General features: G+C 39.2%; 1 protein-coding gene across 3 annotated transcripts in view; it reads left to right on the forward strand.

The window, feature by feature from the left end:
- LGR5 (leucine rich repeat containing G protein-coupled receptor 5) overlaps window positions 1-25,857 on the forward strand; it is a 119,685-nt gene that overhangs the window by 31,295 nt on the left and 62,533 nt on the right. The window lies entirely within an intron of this gene.

A 25,857-nucleotide genomic window follows, 5' to 3' on the forward strand; every position in this document is an offset into this window, starting at 1 on the left:
TCACAGGGAAGACAGGCTTCAGGCTTAGCTTGACTTGGCAAATCTAACTAAGAATCTATCTAGGATTTAATAACATTATTTGGTTTTCACTGTGTATACTTTAACAATGGTCTTCTATTTATGACAGGTGATACTGGTTTTCTATTTATAGGTAGTAAGAGAAATTTTTCATTTTTATTAAATTTACCTAGGTAATCTGAGTCAATATATATCTACATCTATAGGTACATCTCTATACACAAATATATACACAACATATAGATATATAAAAGAATATTCGAAAAAATAAAATAATAGTTCAGTTACTGCCCTTATATGGCAAAATAACGCCTGCGTAGTTTGGGAGAAACACAGAGTTATGAAATAAAGCCCAAACTCCTTGTATGACCTATAAGTCCCAATACAGTCTTACTCCCACCCCTGTTTCCAGGCGGGCTTAGCTCCCTCCGCAGCCTTATGTGCACCTAGTAACAACCATAATAAGCATGTGTAGTATGCGCTGGGCTTCCTGTAGAGCATATGCTGTCCCTGTTGCCTAGATGGTCTTCCACGCTCTTCGCCACCTAGATAATCGCTACTCACCCCTCAAGACTCAGCACTAGGCCACCCTCCAGGAAGGCTTCCTGCACCATGATCTCACCCACCCTGCCTGTGCTCTCCTTGGCTGAACAGGTCCCTTCCACTGAGTCCCACAGCATCTTGGTTACATCTTCATTAAAACACTTATCACTTCTGTAACTCTTTAATTATTTCTCTCTCCTCTTATTCTATAAACCCCATGAGGACAGCAATTTTGTTTCAGTCCCTGACATACCCATCTGGAATAAAATATTTGTTTAATAAATGTTTTATGAATTAACAAATTCTTTTTACCTGGAAGGCAAACAAGCAGAATATCTAATAACCAAAACTTTAATAATAGTAAACAATTTCTAAATAATGGAGCCTACCTTAACTGGTAAGAATGTGGGCTTTACTAAAAATTAGGAACAACCCAAATGTCCATCAACTGCTGGATGGATAAATACACTGTGGTATATCCATACAATGAAACAGTATTCAACAATAAACAGGAATGAAGTAGTGATAAATGACACAGCATGAATAAACCTTGTGTATGATTCCATTTGTAGGAAATGTCCAGAATAGGCAAATCTATAGAGACAGAAAATAGAATGGTTAGTGACTGCTAATGGATACAGAATTTCTTTTCTAGGTGAGGAAATTGTTCTAAAATTAGATTTTGGTGATGATTGCACAACTCTCTGGATATAATAAAACTCACTGAATTTTAGATGGGAGAATTGTATGGTATTATATCTCAACACAGTTGTGGGGTTTTTTAAGTGAGAGCTCTAAATCAGATTGCCTAGCTTTGAATCCTTCACAATTTACCAGCTAGTGATCACGGGCAAGGTATTTAGTTTCTCTGTAACTCAGTCTCTTTTCTATCAACAGTGCGTCCCACAAAAGATCATTGTGAAGGATGCATATGCCTAGCCCAGCGTCTGTGAAATAGTAGCACTCAATAAATATTAGCTACTATTATTTTTTTAAAGGAAATTTATGTATTTATTTATTTATTTTTTGGCCACGCCACATGCGGGATCTTAGTTCCCTGACCAGGGATTGAACCCGTGCCCCCTGCAGTGGAAGTGCAGAGTCTTAACTACTGGACCACCAGGGAAGTCCATAGCTACCATTATTGCTAAAGGATTACTTAGTGGATTCTGAATCGGGGGGAAAATATGACATATGTTAACGTACTTGTAATATTAACTGTCTTAGTTCTTTCACAAATGGTGACATGCCTATAACATATATAATATTCTTGGTTGCTAAGCCATCCTATGTATATTATGAACAATTCATAATAAAATGCATGCATATACACACATTATGTTGCAGTTTAATCCACAGAACAACCCTATGAGATAACCGTTATTATCCCCATTTTATAGACAAAGAAAGGGATACAGAGAGAGGGTAAGTTGCTTTTTTTTTTTTAATTTTTATTAGAGTATAGTTGATCTACAATGTTTGTTGGTTTCAGGTGTACAGCAAAGTGAATCAGTTATACATATACATATATCCACTCTTTTTTAGATTCTTTTCCCATTTAGTTCATTACAGAGTATTGAGTAGAGTTCCCTGTGCTATACAGTAGGTCCTTATTAGTTATCTATTTTATATATAGTAGTGTGTGTATGTCAATCCCAATCTTCCAATTTACCTTACCCCCCCTTACCCCCTGGTAGCCATAAGTTTGTTTTCTACATCTGTGACTCTCTGTTTTGTAGATAAATTCATTTGTACCCTTTTTGTAGATTCCACATATAAGCGATATCATATGATATTTGTCTTTCTCTGTCTGACTTACTTCGTTCAGTATGACAATCTCTAGGTCCATCCATGTTGCTGCAAATGGCATTATTTTGTTCTTTTTTATGGCTGAGGATAACTTGCTTATAAGTGGCAGAATGGGAGGCATCTGACCCCCAGGTCAGTGCCCTTTCTGGTACGCCAGGCTCTCCTGCAAGTGTGCCCACATATACTTACCCCACAAGTAGGGTAATGGGCCATAGACAGAACTGCCTGAATGGATATGACAGGCTCCACAATGCTTTCCTTATTTAAACACATCTCCCACATCAAACTGCCACAACAAGCCCTTCTGTCTTGTCTGAGATTTTACAATAAGAAATATTCTTTTGAAATGGAAAATAGGCAGAGCTTTTGTCTCAAGAATGCTGCTAAACAAATATAACCTGAGAAAGGATAGGCCTGGGGGGTCTGTACCACACAGGCGAGATCCTTGTCTCTCAACACCAGCATTATGACACTATTAAGAATACTGGCTAAACGAGTGCTTATAACATCTGACTTCAATCATTGTAGTCAGTAGCAAAAAATGTGTTACACATGGCATATGCATACCGCAGCATGAGTTGATTGTATGAAGCACATCCTATGATCAAAAAGGATAATGCAAAACTAATCTTAAGTGGATAGCAGTGGATAGATTCAACTTTATGACTTCGGGTTAAATTCTCTCTCTCACTGAGTATTCAATGAATCCATTGGTCGAGGCTTCAGCCCAAATACACTATATTATAAATAATTCATATGTGAGCATAATCATATTTTAGTATTTAATTCTCACTAAATCGCTGCTTTCAAAGAGATTAACAATCCAGGTGGGAAATTTTTAACAGTGTCCATGTCTTACTGCGTTCCCAGCACTTTTCATGGGCCTGGCACATAAAAGGTTCTCAATAAATGTTGGTTGAGTCAATAAATGAATGCATAAGTGAATGAATTATGACTTGGGGGGAAATTACATAATGTGTTTATAAATTAACATTTATTCAACTTTTTTTAAATGTTCGTTATTAATTTGTTGAATGATCAATGAATGAACTTCAAATGAATTAATATGACAAGCTTGAGTTTTCAGAAAAGTCAATAATGTTTCCATTAATTTCCACTGTCCTGTCTAATTCACTTTAAAATGTTTTTAATATGTGATTAAAAAGAAGAGTAAATTTAGGATAATAACCTACATCACCCTTAATTTTCAGAGTATGATGATTATTCACTTTATCAGATTACTGGTGTTATTGTATGCAACAAATGAATTATAAAATAGTTATGTATGTCTTCAGACCCCAAAGTGATACACTTTGTGTTCATCTGCACCCATTAAAGAAATCGGAGTCATACCAGCCGGATGAATAAGGCCTCCTTTTCCCAGAGGTCAGCCTTCTAGCAACTTCAGCCTCTTAAAACAGAGCCAAGAAATGTAACTGGACTCTGAGTGTCAAATATTACTGTATAAATCCCATACACTAAAGCCTCTTTTAAAAAGGAGCCTTTGACTCTCTTTCATATCCTGTTTGTTTTCTTTTACATATAATCTTGATAAGCTTGATTATTTAGCTCCTGAATGCATGCTGAGTATAAATTACAATTACATAAAAGCTAAACACCAAGACATTTTCCGCTTTTCACTGGTAACTGCAAGACTTATCAACTGATAATCCAATCAATAGCAGAAAGTAGATCCCCAAATTAAGCCCAGATTAGACCCCCAAAATAAAACCAGCCTATCTGCCATCATTTGCTATCCAGACAAGGAATCCTACAGACCTCACTCGATAGTCAAAAGATATTCCAGCACAGGTACTGCCATCAAGGTGGCAACCATGAATATCAAGAAACATTTTAATTCTTCTTAAGAAGGCATTATAGAATTTAAAAAATTCAAGGTTTATATGTGAAATTTTAACATTTAAAAAAGTTAGGCATTTTAAAGGGTAAGATTCAATTTATGTGGGAAACTCACATCTATGAAATATATATTCTAGAACACATCCAGTAAGTGGGGAGAAATTGCTCGTGTTTGCATTGAAGGCTTATAAATGAGTGGTTTACTTCCAAGATCTTTTAAAATAGTGAATTAATAGAAATATTACAAAGCAACATGTTAATACACTCTAGATTATGTCCTTGACTATGCTCAGTTCTACATGACAATGTGTGGAAAAATCAATTTACTTAACTTTAAGCTTTTCTTTTAGATGATGTTAAAACTATAAACAATGTGGCAACTGACCATCTACAAGAATAAGGCTGATAAAAAGTGAATTATATAATACTTGAACTTGGAAAAGGAGGAAAAATACATCATAGCATAGAGTTACTTTAAAGCTTTAATGTTGGCCAAGGGAGATTAAATTGCCTTTGGGGTGTGCAGATGCAGAAGATTCCGTTGGTGTGATTTTCAAAGCAAAGACAGATGATATTAGGAAATAAAGCATGAGGGCTTCTGCTTTAATCTGTCCACGTTAATGTTTTGATCTATGACTAATTGGAATTGCAATTAAGGTTCAAGAAGATTCTTACAGCCTGTCTGAGGCTAGCAGACATGTAAGGCTTTTAAAAATGCATCTAGGAAGATTTCTTGACCACAAAAGAAAGAACGTGTGAAGAATTGTTCTAATTGAAGCCTGTTAGTGTGTCTAATTCGAAATTAATATGGAATATGCACAAAAAATGACAAAATATTCAATGCTCGCTATCAAGAAATAGAGAAAATATACTACACAATCTCTGAAAACAAAACATCACTCCCCTTTTAAAGTCTTTAAATAAAAGAAAAAGAACTACCACCCAAGAGAATTACTAAATCCAAAGATGATGTCATTCCTCTGCTTAAAATCCTGCAGTGGCTCTCAGAGCCTCCAGGATACTCTGAGCTTCTCAACATGACATAGGCGGCCGGCTTGGTCTGGTTCTGGCCCTTAACGCTTTTCAGGTCTTATGTTGAGTCATGTTGCAACACAAGCACTTCCACTCAACTATGCCAGCCTATTTGTAATTTCTGGAGAGCAGCCTGCTCTCTTATGCCCTGGTGCTTGCGTGCATGCTGTCCTCCCTGAGAACCCTCTTCCCTCTCACACTTCCCTTTATCTCAGCCAATACATCTCTCTAAGACTCAGTTTAAGTGTAGGATACCTCTTAGGATTGTGATAGCAGAAACATAATTACTTGTTTAAAGTAAGTAAAAAGAAAGTCCTTTGAGAGTTTGGTGAAGGAAGAGATTAATTCCCAACCAGTTAAGATCTGGGAGGGATTTTATGAGGAAATTGGTCTTAGATCCATAGGACTATGAAACTTTTACCATTTTTATTTTACTTAAAAAAAAAAAAAGGCTTTTATTGTGTACATCTCATGTCCCCCTTGGTCATTTTACTCCTACCTTGGGACTTTGAGAGTTAGCTTGGAGATGCTTATAGGATAGAAAAAAATCACCAATATGTCGATGATTGAAACATAGGATTCCTCTATTTAGGAAGGTTGTTTTCTTTGAGCAGTCAGATGGGACTCACATATTAATGAGGGAAGAATAGGACACCATCCAACCACCCAGATCAGTAGGTGGACTGCAAAGTTACACAGACCCACCCACTGGAACTCCAACCACTCCCTCTGAATGCCCACCTTACCTTACTATTCTTTTAACACCAAAAAAAAGCTACTGAAACTTCATCTCCTTCAAGAAGCCCTCCCAACTAATGGAAAATGTGTTGACAGCTTTCTGGACAGGCAGTAAGTAAAGACATGTTCTTTAGAGGCATACAGACTTTTAAGTGGGATCACCCTGGGAAGGTTACTTAACTTGTGCTCAAGCTGTATCTATTCTGGGATTCAAGAATAACTGAGGAAGGGTTTATTTACATGGAGGACCCAAGACCCTTGTAGGAAGGATGTAAAAGGAGTTGTGCCCACCTGCAAAAGTCAAGAGCAGTGGCATCAGCGGTGGTGGTGGCATTGGTGATGATGGTACCAATAGCGCCCCACATACTTTTTAGTCTCAGGTAGAAAATGCCTGGGTTGAGCATCTGGAGCCCAGCTGACTGATCATTGACAGCATTTTCACACATCACCATAGCAAGCCAGGGCAGAAGAAGGGGTAAACATGGATACCACGCTGTGGTCAAAAGAACTAGTTCTTGGGCTTCCCTGGTGGCGCAGTGGTTGAGAGTCCGCCTGCCGATGCAGGGGACACGGGTTCGTGCCCCGGTCCGGGAAGATCCCACGTGCCGCGGAGCAGCTGGGCCCGTGAGCCATGGCCGCTGAGCCTGCGCGTCCGGAGCCTGTGCGCCGCAACGGGAGAGGCCACAACAGTGAGAGGCCCGTGTACCGCAAAAAAAAAAAAAAAGAACTAGTTCTTGTCATCGCAGCCAAGGCTGGAACTTCCAGAACGATTTGGGAAGAAAATGTATTGGGGACTAAAGTTCCTTAATATGACTAGGAGAAAAGCCATGTATATCATGACTATTTTTAATCAGGCTGTTATGGATTGGAAAAGTAAAACATTATACCTGAAACAAGTAATATTTGAATAATTGGCATGTGGTTTCAGCTTAAGAAAAATGTCAGAAACACAAAGCAGATTAAACAGATGTTTATCTCAGTGGCAGAAAAGTAATTTAAAAAGCATAAACCTACAAAAACTAAGAGAACAGGAGAGAAAATTATAATAGGCAGGATGTGTTAACAAATTCGTGAAATGACTTAGCAGAGAAATGGCATGGGCTAAGTCAAGAAGCAAGCCAATTCTTGGGTAAAATCCTAGAAGAGGATTCTTTTGAAGGTCAAGGATTATTGAAAATAGGGAGAGTCACTGAAAAGTTTAATGATAAGCAGCTAAATATCTCCTTAGCTCACACAGTCAGACAACTGTCTCCTCACCATCCAAACTCCCACCACAAACAATAACCCTGATAGAAGACTGGAAAGTTACAGTCTGAAGAGAGTGACCCTTGAGACATTCTGGAGTATGAGGTGCAAATGGTTGCCTCTGAGAAGTGGGAATCAGGGATGGAAAGGGTCACAGGGGCCTGGTGACTTTGTTTTTGTGTTTGTTTTTTCATCATAAGGCTTGTAGTTGTTTGATATACATATATGTACGTAGGTAGGTACAAAGGTGTGTGTGTGTGTTTGTGTGTGTGTGTGTGTGTGTGTGTGTGTGTGTGTGTGTAATCACTTTGACCTAAAATAAAATTTAAATTTAATTATAATTTAAAGAAGTAAAAGAATAAAAAGTATCATATTCATGAAAACACATTTAAAACTACACACTATTGTATTAATTCTTAAAATCCTTATCTTGTTACTGATCATTTATTCCACCAACAGCCCTGGGGATTCTTCTTTTTAATAATGGCCTCCTTTCATGACACTGAACCGCCAGGGACCTAGTAAGTAGGCTTGCCACACACCGTCACACAAGCTGTGTATGCCCCAACTCCAGGGCAACTGGAATTGGCAGTGTGACAACTAATGGTAAGTTTCCATCAGTGTTAGAACTCTACTTCTTACTGTTTAATTTGTAGTGAGATTTGTAAACTCACTTCCTCGTGCTTAGTACAATTCCTTACCTGTGTTGCTCTTTTAGCTTCATCATCAATACGCAGTCATTGAGTTCCCACATCTGACTCAGTTCCCTTAACAAGATTCATTGTAAAAATACAAGCACAGGTTTTACCTTTTTAAGGTTTCCCTGGTTTTTTTCTCTTCCATTTTTTTCTCAGTTAATAACTGTACATTTGATATAGCTTACACTGACATTTTGAATTTCTGATTGTATATGTAGTCAGACTTGGTCTAAAAGGCTCTAAATGTTTCACTTATTTTTACATTTTCTCGAGCTTTGCAACTCATTAACTAATAACAATGAATGATTACACCTTTGGTTGATTTCAAAAGTTCATCAGTGACTTATTGGCTCTTGCAGCACTTAGAAGCATATAAATGAATGTTCCATGGCAGTAGTTAAGGAAAGGCAGACAATTGCTTTTCATGACCACAGTACTTCGGAAGGTAGATAGATAAGCCAAGTTATTGGTAGCTAAAATTGTCTTATGTATTTCTCAAATTAATTCAGCCCTTGGTCTTTTCCTTGTTGAGTGTCTGAACTCTGAAAGTCTCTCTTCTCTAATTGTTGACTCTGCTCCCTCTACTGGAATCTTGGTTAAATTAAATGGAAAAACAGTTTATCTGAAAGTGAATAGTATCTCTTTAGAGTTGGTCTATCAGCCCCAGATTGAAATGAAGACTAACATTAAGCTAGGATATTACTCCCATAGCATAATTGAAAAGTTCCACTGCAACACGGAGAAACTTTTGTCTCTCATCTTTCTAATGCAAGTCAGTATTTAGGAACACCTTAGAAAAGGAATGCGTAAATCAAACTCTTGGGTAGTTTAATTTAATTCAAATATTGTAGCATTTTGGCTTTTTTGGGAATTACATTTCTGTTTTTACTAATTTGTTTTGAGTTTTAAATGCCTTAAAGCATTGCAGAAATAACAAGAGTTCATTAAATATATGATAGGCTTCAAAGGATCTCAGAATACATTTTATAAACATTGAATTCACATTCTCCATACCACTGAGGTAAGAACAGTAAAGACTGTTCCGTTTAATGGGAGAAAAAAATTTATTTTAGAGAAAAGTGTATGTGTCTATGCAGGCTCATAAAATGTTCAACAGCAAAATAGGTATAGAATGTATGCCCGATTTGATTTTGAAATACAATCATGTTTCTACATCTTTCATATTCAACCAGAAGCTAACTCAAAAATTAGTGAGATTTATAGGGTTTCTTTTTCTTTTTTAATCTATTTTTCATCAATACGTTTTTGATAAATAGATTAGCACTTATAGTAGAGTTATTTTTTTAAAGTACACTTTAGCCAGCTGTCCAAAGGAAAAACAAGGTATTCTTTAATCTGCATGCTATGCTATCCTCTGAGACTCAAAACATCCTTAGTAAAAATAATCCGCCTAGAAATAAGAAAGGAAGGGAATAATGCCAGAGAATGTGACATGCATTCAGCTCATCAGTCGCTCAACAAGCGTGTTTATTGATTGTCAACCATGTGCCAGACACTGCGCTAAAAGCTGGTGATTTAGCAGCCCCCTGCCCTCATGGCATTCAAGAAAGGAGGACAGGAAAGTAAATACACTACCAAATGTGAAACAGATAGCTAGTGGGAAGCAGCCGCATAGCACAGGGAGATCAGCTCGGTGCTTTGTGTCCACCTAGAGGGGTGGGATTGGGAGGGTGGGAGGGAGACACAAGAGGGAAGAGATATGGGGATATATGTATATGTATAGCTGATTCACTTTGTTATCCAGCAGAAACTAGCACACCATTGTAAAGCAATTATACTCCAATAAAGATGTTAAAAAAATAAAAAACAAAGATGTGACCAAAAACTATTCTTAAGGGAAAAGAATGATGGTGGGAGGTGGCGGGGTGGGTGGGAGGGGAATAGAGGGAGGCAGGAAGAAGAGCAAGGCGATATGGGAAAGGACCTATTCTAGATTAGAAGGTCAGGAAGACTTATCTGAAAAAGCGATATTTAAGAACAAAGAGGAACAGCCTTTGGAAGGGAGGGTGAGGTGCAGATGAGTGTCATGGGAGAAGATCTGAGAAGGGAAGGCACTCGGGATCTAGGAGGAACCACCCAGGGGCAGGTATAGCCTGAGTGGGTGAGTGAAGGGACGGTGAGTCGGTATGAGGATGAGGAGACCTTCTCAAGGAAGTGAATATCCAGAGATTCCTGCCCAGTTTAATACTGTTGATGGTGTAAGGGAGTAGTCAAACTATTCTCAGAAGACACTTCATAACCAGTTCTGATAATGTGGAAGAACTGTCTGTTGCTGGCAGGCTGTCTTAGAGCCAACCAGCCAGGGCACTTTGAACAAGACCTTTGTTAAAGTGGGTCCTTTTTTTTTTTTTAAACAGGACCTTTCTGACCAAGTGGTTCTCAGACTAGACCTTTCTTGTCCTCCTGGTAGATTTTTTTTGACTCAAGACTGTAGGTCTCAGGCAATGAGCCCATGCATCAGATCCTTCAGTACTTTGGTGAAAGTCTCCCAGGCTAGTAGGTTTTCTGTCTGAAAGAGTGGAATCATGTTTCCAGTGAGACAGTTTAATGACCTCATCCTTTTTTAATTTCTCATCTGCCAATTGTGCGTTGTGGATGGTTTTCAGACACAGATGGCCAGACACAGCTTCTGCTCTTACTGACTCAGAAGCTTATCCATTTGTATCAGAGCTTGGATGCTATAGTGCTAGTGGTGATGTCACCACTACCTGCTTAGGAGATAATGAAACCAATCTTGGATGCTGTTTTTACTAGGTGTGCTGTCTCAGAGAGGAGAAATAGCGTGGGTCTTGGGTCTAAGGTCTTGGGTTCAAAGATAAGCAGCTTATGGTAGGCAGGTTCTCAAATTTCACATCCAGCTATACCGTTGTCCTTTTAAGTATCATCTGCACCCAGCTGGGATTCACAGCAGACCATCTGGGCTTCCTCAGGGTCCCCACTCATGCACTGGGCTCAGTTGAGTTTGATGGAATGTCCTCTGCTGGCCTCACATCCACAGTATGTTGGCGTGGAACTTAAACTCCGCTGTTCTGAGGTTTCACTTCCATTTGTTTCATTGGCGCAGAATGGACCTCTTAGCTGGCCACCGAAAGGTAATATCTGCATTGGGATTTTGGGTCACTCTAGAACCTTTCTTCACATTGTTTTTTACAGGACCCATGACTGATTAGCCTCGGTCTTCTATTGTAGAAGGAGTTAGGGGTAAAAAGATCTTTGTGGTAAATAAAAATTTCAAGGTGAACTTGAAACCAAAGATACTGTTACTTACAGAAAAAGGCACACTCAGTAAACTCAAATGTAAAATAATTTTTTATTAACAGTTATGGTAAATTTATATTGTACACAAATAGACTGTTAGAATGGTTCTTAAAAATTATAAGGGAAATGCACATACAGTACAAAAATTTTATAATTGCCATACTTTTGGGGGACTGGGAAATTATTTTTACGTTGTTTATAGCCAATCATTTTTGTATTTAATAATTCTAAATCCTGTGGGTCTTTTATAGCTCTCTCAATGTCAAATTTTGTCGTCGTCTTTTTAAATAAACCCACTTTATTGTTCACACACACACACACAAAATGCCATGCTAAGGCATTTGGATTTAACCTAAGAGCAAACAGGAATCCACTGGGGGAATTTCAGGCCATGCCAGGGAATGAGCTAATTCGGTTTTGAAGGGCTACCTTTGGCCGCCACGTGGGGCATCTGCAGAGGAGCCAGGAGTAGAAGCAGGAAGTGCAAGAGCACTTCGGAACGAAGACTGAGTGGGACACAGGTGGGCAGATGTGACTACAGGAGATGACGGCTGCTCCCTCAGGATGGAGCCTTGTGCCAGGCGCTTGACATGCAGCTTCTCTAGTCTGTGTGACTCCAACAGAGCCTGGGCACAGAAAGCCACAGGATTCCAAATCCCTTCCCTTGAACACAAGCTTCACAGGAAATATATCTTGTGTCCATCTAAAGGGTAAAACCTCAGGACACCTTGGGAGAATAAAAGGCAATCTGGTGCGACTGGAATATAGACTGTTTGGAAGAGTTTAGATGGAGGTAAACCTAATCCAGTAGATCAGGACTGGACCATGGAGAATTCAGCCAACAACCAGTAAAGCCCTTTCAAGTGCCAGATGCTGAGCTAAGGGCATGCACCTACAGTATCTCATTTAATCCTCACCATGGCAGCATGAAATACCTACTAGGAAGTTAAGACCAGAAAAACATAAAACTGACAATAAGCAAGTTGGTGGCGGAACCATCTTTTGAGACCCTGACCTCTTTTTCAAAACTGTAACCCATTTTGCTATCCTCATATCACAGCTAAAGAACAACATGGGATCCATTTTGCAGATGATGGCAAGCAGTAAAGGCCTTTTGAACCCATGGGATGAGGTAGGATGATGGGTCAGATCTGCCTTTTTTAATAATAACTCAGAGCCTTTGTGTGTGCTTCAGGATATTAGAAGGAATGTGGATGGGAGAGAAAGATTTCGTCCTGTTGGCATGGAAGGGTCCCATGGTCACACCATGTTAACTGCAAGATATTTCAGTGTCTTACTTATTGCACAGGGCAGGGAAAACAATGGGCATTTCTGCCTGGGTGAAATAAAATAGATCTAGCTCCTTTCATGAAAGCTTTTGGAAGATTTTCTTTGAAATATTGCCTTGGGAGTCTTTTCTGGGTAATTATTATGGAAACATTCAGTGCAGCCACAGCTCCAGAATTGTTTAAAAGACTCAATGACACAGCCTCAGAGTCACTCCTTGGGTTATACATGAACCATATCTTATAGTCTTTGGCTCTGCTCTTTGTTTTATATTTTCGTTGTTCAATAATAAAGTAACGAAATTTTCTGCTATAAGGAATTTATGATGTGAAAGAGGAGTAGGGAGGGAAGGTTTTTCTAAATTCCCTCTTTCAAAGAAAAAAGGTCATTGGAAACTTACTTTTTCTGTCATCACAAAAGGCAAAATTAATAGTTTTTTCTTGTGTGTAATTCATATGTACTGGTTAACTGATTCTCAACCAGGGGCAATTTGACCTTAGGGGACATTTATTTGGCAATGTCTGTGCATTCGTTTCTTAGGGCTGCCGTAACAAAGTACCACGGGCTGTGGCTTAAAAAACAGCAATTTATTTTCTCATGGTTCTGGAGACTGGAAGTCCCAAGACCCAGGTGTCAGCAGGGTTGGTTTCTTCTGAGGCCTCTCTCCTTGGCTTGTTGATGGCCATCTTCTCTCTGTGTCTTCACATGGTCTTCCCTCTGTATCTGTCTACATCCAAATTTCCTCTTCTGATAGTAACACCAATCATATCAGAATAGGGTCCACCCTAATGACCTCATTTTAACTCAGTGACCTCTTTAAAATCCCTATTTCTAAATGCAATCACATTCTGAGTTACTGAGGGTTAGGACTTCAACATAAGAATTTGGGGGGAGGGGAGAATATAATTTAGCCCATAACAGTCAAGTTCTTGGTTGTCACCACTGGGGGAGGGGTGCTCCTGGTATCTAGCGGGTACAGCCAGGGATGCTACTCAACACCCTCCAATGCACAGGACAGCCCCCCACTACAAAGTATTATCAAGCCCCAAAGGTCAATAGAGTCAAGACTGAGAAACCCTGTTCTAGTTCCAAAGCCAGTTGCTTGATTTTTTTTTTCAAGCATAAAGAAAATCAATATATTCCTCAAGTGAACATTAGTATTGTGAATTATAGTACAGTCTTAGTTTGGACTCTGCAAATACTCATGTTCAAATACCTCATACAAAGACAAATTTGTGGGCATGAAAGAGCTTTGTAAACTGTACAGTTCTAGACAAATAAATGGAGTTATTGTTAAAAGAAAAAAATGAAACACAGTATAAAATATTAGCTCCTTTATCCTTCAGGGAAAAAATTCAGATAATTCCAGATGGACTGGGAAGGAGGGAAGAATGAAGGTAGAGAGGACCATTAAGATCCCATTGAAATTGCTTGAACTCCCCCCCGCCCCCACAGATGAGTGTGAAACCCAGAGTTATGACTGGAATTCTGGGATCTGGGGATGGAAGAGAGATGGACCAGGGGCTACAGACCAGGAAGCCAAGAAAGACCCAAAAGAGGGTGTACAAAGGCTAAGTGGAAGCAGAGTCGGTAGTACAGAGAGGTCTGAATAGTCACTCCAAAAGTGCTGGCCAAGAGGTAAAAGCAGCCAGAAATTCCACCAACCTGTGACCAGGTTCAGAAAAGTGCGGAGCAAACTTTCCCTGAGCTATCTCCTTACATGCGTGGTAATTCTTAAGAGTGAGAAAGGTGATGCAATATTAGGACCGGAACTTAAGCTATGGCAGCCAAAAATTGAAATGAGAACTTGGATTCTAGTATATAGTGTAGCTGAAAAGGGCTGATCCCAAAAGCTTTGGAGTCAGACAGATCAGGTTCAGACCGTGGCTCTGCCACTTACTGCCAGTGTCATCTTGGGAAAGCTAAAGTTCTGTGTGTCCCTGTTTCTTCATCTATAAAATGGGTTGTTATCTGAAGATTCATTAGACTGTGTGTGTGTATGTGTCAGCTAAATGTTAGTTATTATTCCAGAAACATTTCAGAGATATAATCAATAGGGTTAATGGCCATTTGGACGATGAATGATAGGATGACGTAAAAAAAAACCAATAAACCTGAGGTTTCCAGCTTGGTTGCTTGAGAGAACAATGATGCATTACTCAAGATGAGGAAATACAAGGAGAAAAGCTGGTCTGGGAAAAAGAGAGAAAACAGTCCAATTTGAAATGTGTTGGGCTGTAGGTGACTGGTCAATTAACCACATGGAGAAGGCCAAATATAAAGCTGTTAGAAATAAAGATCTGGGGCTTCCCTGGTGGCGCAGTGGTTGAGGGTCAGCCTGCCGATGCAGGGGACGCGGGTTCGTGCCCCGGTCCGGGAAGATCACACATGCCGCAGAGCGGCTAGGCCCGTGAGCCATGACCACTGAGCCTGCGCCTCCGGAGCCTGTGCTCCACAACGGGAGAGGCCACAACGATGAGAGGCCTGCGTACTGCAAAAAAAAAGAAAGAAAGAAAGATCTGTAGTGCAGGTGTAAGTTCAAGTCTGGAAATTGTTCACAGAGAATAGAGAGAAGTAGAAAAGATAGAACCTTAGTGTATTCTTAGATTCTTAAACTTTTCTGATGATTTTTGATGATTATTCCATCCTTTAGAACATATAAAGCTCTATACTATCTTGTGGGAGGTGCAGGGAAATTGGTTCCAAATTGGGTGGGAAGCTTTTGGTATATCTAGAACTATTACACTAGATGGATAAAGATCTATGTGTTTGATGATAATGATGATGATGATTTTAGTTCTTAAATCTGCTTTCCCACATCATTGCCAACTTTGTTGAGTCTGCCTCCCATGAGTAATTTGCCACCATGGATTTCAAAACCAAACCAAACAAACAACAAGATTGCCCAAATAAAGAATACTTCCTTTCTGATTGGGACGTTTTCCTCTGAGAAAAGTACATAAACATTCACGACTGGCTCTGTGGGCTTCTTATTCTGACTGTTCAAAGAAGGTTTGGTTTGCTATTGTTACTTTTTCCTTTGTTCATTTGTTTTGTTTTATTTTGTTCTCTGCTTGCTTAGTTTTCTATTTTGGGGTGTGTTCTGAGTACATGAGGTTTTTAGATAAATGATCTCACAAAAACTGTATCTATCTCTTCTCTTGTTATTGACAGAGCTTTGAGGCTCTGTCTTTTCAAAGCTTCCATTAAAAATTAATAAAGCAAAGGGACCAGTAGAACATAAGCCTACTGTCTCTAAACATTTTTAAAATCATCCTGTAACTTTAAAGAGATTTTTTTCAGGATAACCATAAATACCAGTAAGCTAACATTTCTCTGCTCTTGATACATCTGTATAGGTAAGAGTTTTAATTTGTAAAAACATAAAAGAGATTCTATTTTATAATAATAATGATAGCAAATATGTAGTGCTTATAACGTGCCAGATACTGTTTTAAGTACTTTACATACATTAGCTCAATTATTTCTCACAACAATTCTATAAAGCAGATACTATTATTAAGTCCATTTCACCGATTAGGTAACTGAGGCACAGAGCTATTAAATAACTTGCTCAAGGTTACTCAGTTTAGAAATAGCAAAGCCAGGACTTGAACTAAGGCAAAATAGCTCCAGAATACATGCTCCTAACTATTACACCTCAACTATCTCAAAGAACAACTTTGAAACCTCAGAAAGAAAATACTATTAGAAGAGGAGTAAGGAGATTATTAGCTTTTTCTTTACATATCAATGTATAGCTTCACTTTTTACAAGTAAGTTTTAATTTGAAGGTCATCAAATAAAATATTCTTCTGGCACTTCAAGAAAAAGGGTATCCTGCTGGTCAAAGTCATATGAAAAGGCACTCAACTCTCCTAGACATGAGGGAAATGCAAATTAAAACCATAGTGAGATACCATTGTGCATACATTTAGCCAAAACAACTAAGATTTAAAGAAGAATAATATCAATTTTGGCTGTAACAAATGGAAGCCAGTGGAATTCTAATACACTACTGGTGGGAGTATGAATCAATATAGCCACTTTAGCAAACTATTTGGCAGGATTTATTAAAGCTGAACATATAATACATATATACCTAGACCCAGCCATTCCACTCCTAGATATATACCCAACAGATATGCACTTATATATACGTTCAAGGAAGGGCGTATTTAAGAATGTTGATAGCAGCATCATTCATAATAGCCCCAAACTGAAAAGAACTCAAATGTTCATCAGTAGTTCAGCAGATAAATAAATTGTAGTATAACAACAAAATGAGACACATATTGCATTGAGAAGGAATTAACTATTGCTACGTGCAACACATGGATAAATCTCATAAATGAGGGAAAGAAGCTAGAAAAACACAAAAAGCTATTCTCTGTACTACTAAGTGAAAGAAGCCAATCTGAAAAGGCTACATACTGTATGAGTCTAACTATATGACATTCTGGAAAATGCAAAACTACGGAGACAGCAAAAAGATCAGTGATTGTGCGGGCCAGGGGTGGAGGGAAGAATAGACGGAGTGCAGAGGATTTGGGGGGCTGTGAAAATACTCTGTATGATACTGTAATGCTGGATACATGTCATTATACATTTGTCCAAACCTATAGAATGTACAACACCAAGAGTGAACCCTAACGTAAACTACAGACTTTGGGTGATTATGGTGTATCAGTAGGTTCATCAGTTGTAACAAATGTACCACTCTGGTGGGGAATGATGATAAGGCAGGAGACTATACATGTGGGGAGGGGGAAGGGGTATATAGGGAATATCTGTACTTTCAATTTTGCTGTGAACCTAAAAATGCTCTTAAAAATAGTCTTTAAAAAAAAAACATGCACTTTATGATTCCATTTATAGAAAGATTGAAATCAAGCAAAATTAATATAAAATGTTAGAAGTCAGCAGACTGGTTCCTTTTGGGGGGAGCAGTGAGTTAGGAAGCTTCTGAGGTGGTAGCAGTGATTTGTGCTGGTTTACAAGGGTGAGTTCACATTGTGAAAATTCAGTGGATTTATTAGTTAGGATTTATTCCTTTTCCCATATATGTTATACTTCAGTAAAAAGTATTTTTCAAAGATACATTGTTTTGGAGTTAAAAACAATAACATGAGAAAAGTATCCGGACATACATTATTCATACTGTCATAAAATGCTACTCAAGCCTGCACCTTTCCTTTTGAAGTTCACAGGAGGGCTTATCTCTAGAAATGTATTTAAAAAGTGATCAATTAAAAAGTGTTGGAATGTCTCCATCCTGGATCCATTCATTGTTAACAAAGGTGTCTGGCAAAAAGCTAAATGCTATTGGATCTCCCAAGACAAATTTAACATGATTGTACTTAGAAGAAATAGGAATTGCATGGTGCTGCTAAAGAAGAAAATATTTGTCTTCAACTGTGGCAGAGATTAAAGAACCTTTGTTGTTGTTGCTTTTTTTGTTTAATAAGCACACTATAAGGAATGGCCTCTCTGTTCACTGATTCGCGTATCAAGTCTCAAATAGAGACAGTATGGCCGGATTTTAAGATGGTGGACTAAATACTTACTGCAGTCATGCCTCTCCCACAACAAATCCATAGAAATGATAAGAAGGGTAGATATTTTTGCAGGAGAGGAGGAGAAAAGGAAAAGTAGAAGGAAAGAAGAAGAGGGAAAATTGGGAGCTTGGGATTGACATATACGCACTACTATATATAAAATAGATAACTAATAAGGCCCTACTGTGTAGCACAGGGAACTCTACTCACTACTCTGTAATGACCAATATGGGAAAAGAGTCCCATATTGGATATATTTATATGTATAACGGCTTCACTTTACTGTACACCTGAAACTAACACAACATCGTAAATCAACTACACTCCAGTAAAAATTTTTTAGAAAAATAAGAAGAAGGGGGAAGGAGGAACAGGAATAAAAAGAAGGAGGAAGAACAGGAGGGGGGATATAGGCAGGAGCAGAAGCGTAGAAGGAGTGGGGGAGGGGAGGAGGAACATGAGCATAAATGTACTTGGGCAATGGGGGTAGAAGGGGACTTTCAATGGATGAGAATCTCTGAGGAATCCCTAGGACAGAAAACAAATAGGATTGACTGAAAAGAGAAACCACAACGCTAATTGTGAGCAAAAGCCATTGTGGAAGGTGGGCACAACACAAAGTGTGTTTTGTTCCCAAAAGTGTTTTATACCAAAAGGATTACGTGCCTCACAGTTAGGATTATGTAGCCATTTGATGAGAAACCTGATTTTTTTTAATGGATTGGGTAAGATCATCTGCTCACTCATAGGACAGAGGCAGTAGAAGAGGGTTCAATTCAACATTCATTGAGTATCTTCTGTATGCAAACATGCGGCTAGATACTAGGAGTACTGTGATGAAAAAATGGCCACTGATCATGAGGAATACACCCTACTGCAGGAGACAGACACATGAACACATCATTTCAATATGATGTCATTAAATGTATGGGGTGATAGAGGAGGACGGAGAGCAAATCACTTACACAAATGTGATAAGGCTTCCTGGAGGAGATGACACCCACCCAACCCGAGTCTTGAAGGATGAATTAGAATCAATATGCCAGAGTGACAAAGGGTTGGTGTGCTCCCCAGTGGAGCTTGTATGCAATACTAACAAATGGGGATTTCATCTGGGAGGTGATAGGAATTGAAAAGTTTTAAGTAGGGTGGCTAATTGCATTTTTGGATAGATCACTCTAGTTGCCATTCAGAGGGTGGGCCTCAAAGGATAAGAAGCAGGAAGCTTCTGGAAGCAGGCAGCCACAGAGGTGGGAGGCAGTTTCAGATGATTGGGTCAGAGAGAGTGAGGGCAGAGTTAGGAGAGAGAAAAGGGGATAGACAGAGAGGATAAAAAGAAAAATAGGAAGAGTTGAATAGCATCTAAGATTTGAGCTTTTTGACAGGAAGATGGTGGTGGCATTAACTAGAAACTGGCCCCACAGAAAAAGAAATGAGTTCGGAATAGAAAATAATTATTTCCATTTTAGACACAGTGCATTCCTGCAATATTGGTAAACGGACATATCCAGAAGGAAATTAGATAAATGATTCTGAAGGAGAAACATTAAGACTAGGAATATGGCTTTGGGGGGTAATGGGCATCTAAGTGATACTTAAACCCGTGAGAGTAAGTAACAGTCACCAAGAAGAAAGGGCAGAGATTGCAGAACACTAGGCCAAGGGTAGAGCTCCAGAGAATACTGCCATATAAGGGGTAGATAGAAGACGATCCCACAAAGAGTCTATAGAAAGTTGGGAAAGAATCCTGAGAGAATGATGCCTTGGAAACTATAAAGTATAGTGCTTCCAGAAAGAGAGAGTCTGGTGTAGGAGAGAGGTCCAGTAAGTCATGTGTTCATTAGATTTGACAACATGGAGGTCATTGTTTCTATGGCAAGAGCAGTTTCATTGGCGTGTAGGGCTGGAAGCCTGTGTGTTATGGGCTGAGAAGGGAATAGGAGGTGGAGACTACAACTGGAGACTTAGAAACAACACCAAAGGGAATGAGAAAGATTAGGTAGCAGGTAGAGGAAGACATGAGATCGTAAGATCTGGTTTTTTGTTTGTTTTACTCATGGAAAAGACTTGACTACATTTATACATTGAAAGGGAAGAGAAAGAAATTGAAAATGCAGGAAACAGAAGGAATTGTTCATGAAATCATGTGCTGTAGCATCCTGGGGGTGGGGAGATAGGACCCATGAGCAAGAGAAAACTGTGGGTGTCTTGAGCAAGGGACAAAAGAGAACAAAAATTTGGCCTATGTCGTGTTTGATCTAAAGAGTCCCAGTTAATTCCACGAAGTCAGAGGGAAGGTGACCATGATGGGAGTGGCTGTCCATTAAGGGGTCTGAGGCAAGCGGTGAAGGTTGGCAGCAGTCCCTGCAGGAGTAAACTGAGCCATAACAAATAACAGGACTGTGCAGCGGTGTAGAGAGCCCACAAAGACCATGAATTTATAGTAACTAATCTGCACATTTGTGAGTTTTTCTTTTCTAGTGGCACTCAGTCCACTGAGATAGTAAAAGAGAAGATGAATTAGGTTTTCTCCCAGAGCTGGGGTTTTGCCAGTAGTGGGAAACAAAAGACAGTTCAGGGTGCTGGTGAGATGGTGATCCAGGAGATCAATGTATGATCTTAGGCTAAGACAAGTCTTTGATCCTGGAAGTATCCAAGGACTAGAGGTGGAAATAGAGAACAACTAAGCTGGAAAGAGAAGAGTTTGTGTCTGAAACATGGGGGTCTGTTAAGCACTGGAGTAGTCATTTGGAAATAGAGAGGATAATGCACTCTAGGGTAAGAGAATCACATGGGTAAAGACAGATGCAAAGAGGAACAGAAAGAATTTCAGTGTAACTGGAACACATGTTGCAGAGAGGAAGGTGGCGTAAGATCAAGGTGGAAACATGCTTTAGGCCAGGTTGTGAAGAGCCTACGAAGGTAGGGACATTGGTTCCTCTAAGAGGCCTGAAGTCCACCCAAGTTCTCAGGCAGGGGAGTCCCAGCTGGGTGTGGTTGTGCAGGCTGTGCCTGGTACCGGAGCTCTCCATGGGGGGCTGAACTCCAAGCCAAGCTCTCTTTGCCACCCCACTCACTCTGCTCCCTGGCTGCTTCTGCAGGAGGCAAATGACCTTTTCTTTAATTTACCACCCTCCCCTCCCAGAGGGGAAGCGCTTCTCCAAATCATCCGAGGGGATGCCTTTCTCATTGGCCAGCAATGTCTCTGAGTGGAGTGACATGATCGGATGGACTTTTCAGGGTGACCTCTCTGGCCGTGGTGTAGAAGATGACCTAGAATGAGGAGGCACGGTAAACAGGAGAGTAGAACAGTTATCAACAGAGCAGGGACCTGACCAAAAGTAGCAGCCAGGAAGGAAGAAGTGAGGCCAGATGCAGGAGCAAGCTTTGTAGCAGAATTAACACTGGGTGCCTTGGGGACATAGGGACAGCAGGAAAGGGAAAAGTTGAAGATGACTCAGATTTCTCCTCCACTGTCTTCCTAGACCTGACCACAATTAATGCTCAATTAATATTTTGTCACATGAAGAAAAATAAATAATAGAGTTGCAAGCAACAAAGACACTTTCAAGAGAAAGATACTGTCTGCTTGGGTGGAACTCTCTACCCAGAGGAAACAATATCTTTAGTTAGCCTCCTAAATTTTGAGTGAGTTGTAGAACTCAGAGCACCCATCTAGAAATTTAGAAAGAGTTCTTCCTAAGCACTGTTCACAGCCTTCGCTGAACATTCAAATAACCTGAGAAGTTTTTTAAAATCCCAATGCCTATACCGGACCAACTGACTCAGAAACTCTGGGGATGGGACCCAGGCATCTATATTTTTTAAAGCTCCGGCAATGGTTCCAGTAGATAGTCAGCTGCTCCCATGGAACTTTGCAAATCCTATTCCAGATTTCTAGATGTGGTCATTAACACAGTGTAGACAAGAGCTGGGTCAGAGACAGGGAAGAATGGTTTAACATATTTGACCATCTTGTCACAATGAATCCTCCATTTCTGATGAAATCCTTTTACCTAGTGACCAGTTCTTCAAAATTAATTTCAACATCTTGGCAAAAGATGAAAAAAATTAAAGAAGTGTATTACATTGCTTCACTGATTTTAGGAAACTGAACCATGGGTCAAATGTGGTGCAAAATAGGGACTTTTTTTAAATGATAGTTTAAAAAGTAAGTAATGCAAAGATTTGGAAGCTATTTTAAGATCCCTTTATTCTGCTAAAGTTATATGTGTTCCAGGGGTCAGAAAGACGAAATACTACAGAAGAAAAAACAGAAAAGTTTAAAAAATAATTTAAGAGTGAGAATGAGGATGTTTTTATACAGAGTGGAAAATTTGTTGGAAAAAAGGAAAAGCAAAAAACCAAGGGCAAGTAGAGCTCTAGGCTCCAGCCCAGGGGCTTTCCCATTAAATATTGCACTGTGACTTGGAGACCTCTCAACTCCGTGAATCTCATTTTCTTCCCTTTTAAGTGGGCGACCTCACCCTGCTGAGTGCCAGTCCTCTCTAGCAGCCAAACATTCTCATTCTATCATGTTTTACTCAAAGTTGAACTGGCTAAAAGTAATTTAAGTCTTGCCCTTCTTGACACGAAGGCAAGAACAGCATTGCTCACCAAAAGGCAAGGTCTGAGGACCCCTCCCAGGCCAGGGTTATTTTTTACTAATCCACAACAGATAAGGATTTGAGAGTAAAGGTTTAGAAACTTTCACAGAAATTGAATAATCTGTCAGGTCACATAACAAAATATTGAGGCTTGTATTTTGCATATCTTTGTGTTATTTCACTTTTCTATTAATTAATTTTATAAAAATATAAGTCCACAACAAAGTAGAACTTGTTTTTCATTGGTCTTTTACCATGGACAGCTTGGGAAACTCTGAGCTAGACCAGTGTTACATTTGAACATCAATGCAAAAGGTGCACACAGAAAAGGTGAATGCGACTAATTTTTACCTTACCCACTTTGGATTCATGTTTTAAAAGTCTATTTCATTTTACTTTAGATTGTTATTATTAAGTTATTTTGTGCCATAGGTTTATCTGCATTGTTAGCAGCTCTTTAAAAGAAAACCGCCTTCACAACATTGTAAATTAACAATACTTCAATAAAAAAAAAAAAAGAAAAAGAAAGTAAACAGTCTATATTAGAAAACAAGTCGTAAAGGGTCGGTTTAGCAATACAGCCGTCCCTCGGTGTGACTGGGGGATTGGTCCCAGGAGCCCCCGCGCATACCAAAGTCTGAGGATGCCCAAGTCCCTTATGTAAAATGGTGTAGTTCAACGAATACAATCAGCTCTCTGAATCTGGGATGTGAAACCCACGGATATGGAGGGCCGAATGTACGAGCTCATTTTCTGGGAGGAACCACAATGTCAGGTAACAGGGAGAAGTGATTAATTTCCTGTTGGGAAAGGGAGGTACTCTCCTTTTCAAGAAGCAAATTAAGTCTCTCGCTCCTGACTGGAAACGGCTATCATAGGGTATGAAACTATTAATGTAGGAACACCCTTGTTTAAATACGAGGAAGCCTGAACAGGGAGGTTCATTTTCCCAAGATCGTGCAGCTAGCACATGGGGAGGCCAGGATTCAAACCCAAGACACTGTACACTAACAATGCCTGTATTCTTTCTGCTGCTCCACCATAAAAATGCTCCAGGGGGAACCCTGAGAGTGAATGCTGATGTCGGCTTCACTTCCAGGTGCCTGAAATCGGGTAATAAATAGTAAAATAATGTGGAGTGCTTATGAATCTCCTTAAACATAAATTTCCTTGTTCTATTTAGAGCTTTCTGCAATAGACAAGATCAGTGTTTGTCCCAGACTGATTTGCACATCACACAGGGAAATACGAGAGGAGAGGAATGTCAGTGCTATCCACACCAGCTGTCTTGAGACTGGTTTGATCTAAGTTACTAATAAACATGCTCTAGAAGCAAACCACCCGGTCCTTTTAGGAAATAAGTGGGATATCAGTTAAAAGTAAGTGAATATGCTTTAGAAATATCAGGTCTTTGCAGAGATTATATAGACACTGTAAGGAATCCAGAGACTGTAGTGTTTAGTTTAATATATGCCTGTTCAGTGAACTAAACAACCTTGCTACTTCAGAGAAACATCTGCACAGGGAACTAAAATTGTGAATCAATTATCTGGCTCTCTTATCTAAACAGTGCCAGGAAAAAAAAATCAGATTTTGAATATATGGACAAAACAAATTTTTTTAGTCTATATTTTTAGCATTGTTTAGTTTTAGCTTGAGAATATAGCATTTTATTCAGCTACATCATTGTTTACCAACAATATTAAAATTAATAATTAAAATTAATAAATATTAAAATTAATAACTCTGGGGGTTTGCCATACTCTAAAACATTTAGCAAAATATTTTATCTTCCCTGTACATGCTCGTGACTTTTTAAAGGCACAGAGTGAACGATCCCTTAGTTCTTGGCACCACTGATTAAAAGTTAATATTTGATAAAGGTATCAAGCTATCAACACTGAAATCTCCTGGTTAGGTGCAATGGTTGTGGCCACTTCAATAACAAGAATAATCCGGATTTTTTTTAAAGCTCCTGGGTGACACTACTTGGCATATACACTGAGAAAACCATAATTCAAAAAGAGTCATGCACCACAATGTTCATTGCAGCTCTATTTACAATACAATAGCCAGGACAGGGAAGCAAACTAAGTGTCCATCGACAAACGAATGGATAAAGAAGATGTGGCACATGCATACAATGGAATATTATTCAGCCATAAAAAGAAATGAAATTGAGCTATTTGTAGTGAGGTGGACGGACCTAGAGTCTGTGATACAGAGTGAAGAAAGTCAGAAAGAGAAAAACAAATACCGTATGCTAACACATATATATGGAATCTAAAAAAAAGAAAGAAAGAAAGAAAATGGTTCTGATGAACCTAGGGGCAGGATAGGAATAAAGACGCAGACATAGAGAATGGACTTGAGGACACGGGGAGGGGGAAGGGTAAGCTGGGACGAAGTGAGAGAGTGGCATGGACATATATACGCTACCAAATGTTAAATAGATAGCTAGTGGGAAGCAGCTGCATAGCACAGGGAGATCAGCTCGGTGCTTTGTGACCACCTAGAGGGGTGGGATAGGGAGGGTGGGATAGGGAGATGCAAGAGGGAGGGGATAAGGGTATATGTATATGTATGGCTGATTCACTTTGTTATACAGCAGAAACTAACACAAGAATGTAAAGCAATTATACTCCAATAAAGATGTTAAAAAAATAAAAGCTCCTGGGTGAAATTGTCACAGGTGGTCAAACGACACAAATTTCCAGTTATGCAAGAAATAAGTCTTGGGGATGTAATGTACAGCATAGTGACTGCAGTTATAATACAATATTGTATATTTGAAAGTTGCTAAAGAGAGTAAATATTAAAAATTCTCATCACAAGAAAACAAATTTTGTAACTCTGTGGTGATGAATGTCAACTAAACTTACTGTGGTAATCATTTCACAATATGTACATATATCATTATGTTGTACACCTAAAACTAATACCATGTTATATGTCAACTGAATCATTTTTTAAAAATAATAAAAATAAGCTCCTTATCTTATCTCAAGATAAATTTTAAGTATGTAGACCCGCTCTGAGATTATAATGGCATTAGCTCTGAGTCTTGGCGTTTGAGCATGTCATTTTTCAAGTCAACCTTCAGCTGACTGTTATGCGGTCTTAGTTGGTCTTGAGTAGACTCTGCCTATCATTTGGTCTTTTGGCCTCTGAGATACAGACAGC

The sequence above is a fragment of the Aethalodelphis obliquidens genome, unplaced genomic scaffold (assembly GCF_003676395.1).
Source record: "Aethalodelphis obliquidens isolate GAN/ISIS:26980383/991018 unplaced genomic scaffold, ASM367639v1 scaffold8, whole genome shotgun sequence".
In the NCBI taxonomy this organism is placed as follows: Eukaryota; Metazoa; Chordata; class Mammalia; order Artiodactyla; family Delphinidae; genus Aethalodelphis; species Aethalodelphis obliquidens.